This window comes from Ovis aries, chromosome 6, assembly GCF_016772045.2.
Source record: "Ovis aries strain OAR_USU_Benz2616 breed Rambouillet chromosome 6, ARS-UI_Ramb_v3.0, whole genome shotgun sequence".
Taxonomy (NCBI): domain Eukaryota; kingdom Metazoa; phylum Chordata; class Mammalia; order Artiodactyla; family Bovidae; genus Ovis; species Ovis aries.
Window position 1 is genome coordinate 87,980,639 of NC_056059.1, and position 6,000 is coordinate 87,986,638.

Sequence of the window (6,000 nt, forward strand, 5' to 3'; positions counted from 1 at the left end):
CTTCTTTATCACAGCTCTGAAACTCCTTGGCATCCTAAGTAATCAAAGAAAGCCCAATTATATATAATCAGTCTACTATACCTTCAAGTCCAGAAGAGTATAGTTGTGTTTTGTTTTGTTTCTTAAGGATTAAGAAATGGCTTGGGGGAAAAAGAAAAATGAGAAGCATTAGGAAGTGATAGTTGACCTTGCTGACTGCTACTTCATCATGAGCCACACAGACACAACGTATTTCTTGGGAGTCCATCTGCTTGGCCTGGGAGACTTTTCTCCATGACTGCAAGGAAGATCCATGCATCAGAGCATGATCTGCCTAGGTCCCTCCTGTCTCCTAGTTCCGATTGGTCAACCACCATCAACTTCCTGGTTTCATTTCATCATTTTATCCCTTCTATGGTTGTCTGGGATGTCGTATATCAGTCCTCGTGGGGTAGTGTTCCATTCAGGCCCAGAAGTGGTGGCAACAATCAGAAACTCTCAGCACATGGCTAGTCAGCCTGACTGTCCTTGAGATTAGGGAAAGGGCCCAGGGTAAGTTGGTTATAGGCAACACGGTCCTGGCAGTGGTTAACCAGAAGTGGATGCAACTGCAGCAGAGATAAGAAGCATCAGAGGGTTTAGAGGATTGGAGGAGGTGCTAAGTCTTACACAGAGTTCCAATAAATAACAGATGGAACACTTGAGTTTGGTTAATTTGTGGTGAGTTTATTGCCAAAGGTGCTATTTTTAAAGAGCTTATTTTGCAAAGGTGTGGGTGAGTTTTAGCAGAACCACAGGCAATCATAAAGTTATTCAGAAATAGTAGCAATAAAGTTGACACCATTCCTAGGCTTAAGGGGACCAGGGGAGGGAGCTTCTGCTAGAATCAGGAAGAAGAGAACGTTGGAGAGAGAACACCTAGAGAAGAGAAATGACCTTGATCAAAAGGCACAGGCAGCCTGAGGCAACCCACAGAGAGAGGGAACCAGGGAAATAAACTGACCTCTGACCTCATCATCTTTTCTCTGTGCACTTTCATGCTGGGGCTCCCCATGGACTGAATCTAAGCAGAACCACAGAGACAGGGACGTTTTGATGCAGCCCCTATAAGTCAGCTTCTCCTGCCCAGGTGGGAAAGGGTGAAGAGCAGATGGAAGGGACAAATATAAGCCACCAGGCACACCTGTCTAGTAAATCTATGTGTGTGTGTGTATGTGTATGTGTGTGTGTGTGTGTGTATACACATGTGCTCAGTCATGTCTGACTCTTTGTGACCCCATAGACTGTAGCCCACTAGGCTTCTCTGCCCATGGGATTTCCCAGGCAAAAATACTGAAGTGGGTTGCCATTCCCTTCCCCAGGGGATCTTCCCAACCCAGAGATCAAACCCAGGTCTCCTGTGACTTGTCTTCCGAGTCTTGTCTCCTGCATTGGCAGGTGGATTCTTTACCACTGTGCCACCTGTTTAGCAAATAGAACTTGCTATTCTGTAATGTGGAACTAGTCAAATGAAATTTCATGTTTTCTTAAAGGAGAAATTCCCGAGAAAGTCTCTCTTCCAGTTTTCCTATAGTTCACTCTACCTCCTATTTTTAAACTAGTCTTACCTGCTAGCTCAATGGTTCTCAAATTTTTTTTTTCCCTGTGAGCATCAGAACCACCTGCAGGGCTTGTTAAAACACAGACCACTGGGTCCCACAACCAGAGGCCCAGTTTTTGATTGAGTAGACCTGATGTGTGCCCTCCATCCTAAGGGAGACCAGTCCTGGGTGTTCATTGGAAGGACTGATGCTGAGGCTGAAACTCCAATACTTTGGACACCTCATGCGAAGAGTTGACTCATTGGAAAAGACCCCGATGCTGGGAGGGATTGGGGGCAGGAGGAGAAGGGGACGACAGAGGATGAGATGGCTGGATGGCATCACTGACTCAATGCACATGAGTTTGGGTGAACTCCAGGAGTTGGTGATGGACAGGGAGGCCTGGTGTGCTGCAGTTCATGGGGTTGGATAGATTCGGACACAACTGAGCAACTGAACTGAACTGAACTGAATTGATGTGTGCCTGAGAATTTACATGTCTCACAAGTCCCAGGAGATCCCATTGCTGCTGGTCTGAGAGAACCTCTCCACTGGCCATCATAAAAGCCAGCCTCCAGTACTTGTGTTTTCAGAGGAAATGACTGAGACTTCTCTTTAGCCCTTCACCACTGATTGCTTGTCCTTCTGTTGCCCACCTTACCTGCTACTCTCTCCACCTCTTTCCCCAACATACACAGAATTTCGATCCTTTCTTTGTTTTTGCCTGAGACGGTTGTGAATTCATGGCTTTTATATATATGTGTGTGTGTGTGTGTGTGTGTGTGTGTGTGTGTGTATACATATATATATGAATATATATGTATAAGGAATAGTATATGTATAAGGAATGGAATAGCATATGTATAAGGAATAGCAAACTTCAGCTGTTTTTTTTTTTTTTTTGTCACTTACTGTGTTGCGATGCTCTGGAGTTTTTACCTCAAGACAATTTTCTCTTGAGAGTATTATCAGCTAAGATGGTTAATAATACTTCAAGAGGTAGAAAAAAATATCTGGAGAGTGGATAGTGGGCCAAGCCAAGCACTGTCTTGTGCCATGGTTTGAGAAGGAGTTGGGGTTTGCCATCTCCAGACACTGAGCTCTTGGCACCTTCATCTAGGCTGGCTTGTTTCAGTAACAACCCGAAGGCTGCCTGCCAGGGAGTCAATCTCTCAATAACTCTGCATTGCACAATATATTTTCTTTACATAGTCTCGTTAATGAGTTATACTCATTAGAGAATATGGCCAGTACAATTTACTGAATTTATAGAGATTTACTTTGTGACTAAAATGTCAACTTTAGAAACATTTTCTGGATGATAGAAAAGAACTAGCTTTCTTTTTGCAAGACAGAAAGTTCAACATGAATTCATGGCTTTAGTGAGCCCCCTGGCTTTAATTCTTGCTTCCTGCTCTTTCTAGACTAGCCACTGACCACTGACCAGCCTCTTGACCATTTCCCTTCCTTTGGACCATCACCCCTCTATACCATTTCTGGTTTAACGCCTTCAAGGCTCTGCATCTCCTATTCTTTCATTTAATAACCCCTTGCTCCTGGTTCTCAGGTGGATTTCAGTTCCCAGACTTTCAGAACCCTATTCTTGCTCATTCCCTCCCACAGGGTCCACTCAGGGCAACTTTCCACCTCTGGGATGCATAGTTGAGGACAACTGAACAGTTTGGATCCCAGCCAACAAATATGGTCACAATCCTAGTGCCCAGAAAAAGAAGATAAAAATGTATGCTACAAATAGTACAGATTTAAAGGACTTTTTCCCCCCTTAGAAAAACATGTATTTCTGCTTTATTGACTATGCCAAAGCCTTTGACTGTGTGGATCACAATAAACTATGGAAAATTCTGAAAGAGATGGGAATACCAAGCCACCTGACCTGACTCTTGAGAAATCTGTATGCAGGTCAGGAAACAACAGTTAGAACTGGACATGGAACAACAGGCTGGTTCCAAATAAGAAAAGGAGTACATCAAGGCTGTATATTGTCTCCCTGCTTATTTAACTTCTATGCAGAGTACATCATGAGAAACGTTGGGCTGGAAGAAGCACAAGCTGGAATCAAGATTGCCGGGAGAAATATCAATAACCTAAGATATGCAGATGACACCACCCTTATGGCAGAAAGTGAAGAAGAACTTAAAGAGCCTCTTGATGAAAGTGAAAGAGGAGAATGAAAAAGTTGGCTTAAAGCTCAACATTCAGAAAACGAAGATCATGGCATCCGGTCCCATCACTACATGGGAAATAGATGGGAAACAGTGGAAACAGTGGTTGACTTTATTTTTTTGGGCTCCAAAATCACTGCAGATGGTGACTGTAGCCATGAAATTGAAAAATGCTTACTCCTTGGAAGGAAAGTTATGACCAACAAAGACAGCATATTAAAAAGTAGAGATGTTGCTTTGCCAACAAAGGTCCATCTAGTCAAAGCTATGGTTTTTCCAGTAGTCATGTGTGGCTGTAGAGTTGGACTATAAAGAAAGCTGAGCCCCGAAGAATTGGTGCTTTTGAACTGTGGTGGTGGAGTAAACTCTTGGGAGTCCCTTAGACTGCAAGGAGATCCAACCAGTCCATCCTAAAGGAGATTAGTCCTGAATATTCATTAGAAGGACTGATGCTGAAGCTGAAACTCCAATACTTTGGCCACCTGATATGAAGAACTGAGTCATTGGAAAAGACCCTGATGCTGGGAAAGGTTGAAGGCAGGAAAAGGGGATGACAGAGGATGAGATGGTTGGATGGCATCACTGGCTCAATGGACATGAGTTTGGGTAAGCTCCAGGATTTGGTGATGGACAGGGAGGCCTGGCATGCTGCAGTCCATGGAGTCGCAAAGAGTCAGACATGACTGAGCGACTGAACAGAACTGAAGCACCCTGGATGCTTTACCCCATTGGTAGTTTTTATTTTCTTGCTTGCCTACTGTTTTAGGTAGATTAAGCTGGCATCAGTATGCAGGATGGATGGGAAAACTGAAGAGGCCAGAGGCTTATTAGAGTTTTAGAAAAAAGAAATATGTTCCAGCTATTCACAGAACATTTACTATACTACACTATTAGTTTGTGTGATGACATTCTTGTTCGAATTGGGGGAAGATAGGGTGGGAAGGTCATTATTTCATGTCCTAAGAAGATTAAGTTTCCATTGCATAGAGGGTTTAGGCTACGTATTTAGGCTACTTATCAATCTGGCGAATGGCTTGTGTTGGGGAGACGAAGGTCTCATAACGGTGAGCAGTTTTAAGGCATCTGTTTTGCTTTCCTTCTCATGTCTCTGCTCCTGTGTATACCCTTCCTCTTAATCTTAGCCACACCAAGTTTGGCCATAGCTGTACTGGACATGATGACAAAACCCATTTATTTTCTTTCAATTTTCTGATGTACACCATTCTGCTTAAATCATGCTGTTAAGCTTGCATATTTCAAAGTAATGAAGGCATCCCTGGTGATGTGGAGATTAGTTCTGAAAATGGAGTGTGGAAGTCAGCATCTTTTCCTCATTGCCATAATTACAGCCTCCTGGAAAAGAAAACGTGCCCTGAAATTTCTGTTTTAGCTCATAGATATCTAACACAATAATTTCTGAAATTTTAACTTATGGGGTTTCCCAAGTGATGCTTGTGGTAATCTGCCTGCAAATGCAGGAGATGCAGGAGGTGTGGATTCAATCCTTGGGTCAGGAAGATTCCCTGGAGGAGGAGATGGAAACCCATTCCTGTATTCTGGCCTGAAAATTCCATGGGCACGGGAGCCTGGTGGGTTACAGTCCTGGAGCCATAAAGAATCAACACGACTGAGCCCTGAGTGCCTGCATGCTCAGTTGGGTCTGACTCTTTGTGACACCCATGGATTAAAGCCTGCAATGATCCTCTGTCCATGAAGTTATCCAGGCAAAAAACCTGGGACAGGTTGCCATTTCCTCATCCAGGAGATCTTCCTGACCCAGGGGTCACACTTGCATCTCCTGCATTGGCAGATGGATTCATTACCATGTGCCACCTGGGAAGGCATATCTGACATGTTAATATATAATTATATATCACATGAGGCTTCTGAGATGGCTCAGTGGTAAGGAATCCATCTGTCTATGCAGGGGATGCAGGTTCAATTCCTGGGTGGGGGAGATATCCTGGAGAAGGAAACAGCAACCCATGCTAGTATTCTTACCTGGGAAATCCCATGGACAAAGGAGCCTAGCAGACTACAGTCCTTGTGGTCATGAGTTGGGCATGGCATAGCGACTAAACCACCACCACTATATATCATATACAATATATAATCTTTGAATATATAAATATATATTTACATATGTAATACATTAAGTGTATATACACAAACACCATATAGACAGTGCCATTCAAATCCCTATTAGATTGAAAGAGTGCCCAAGAGACTACACATGAACATTACCAGATGGTTAACAC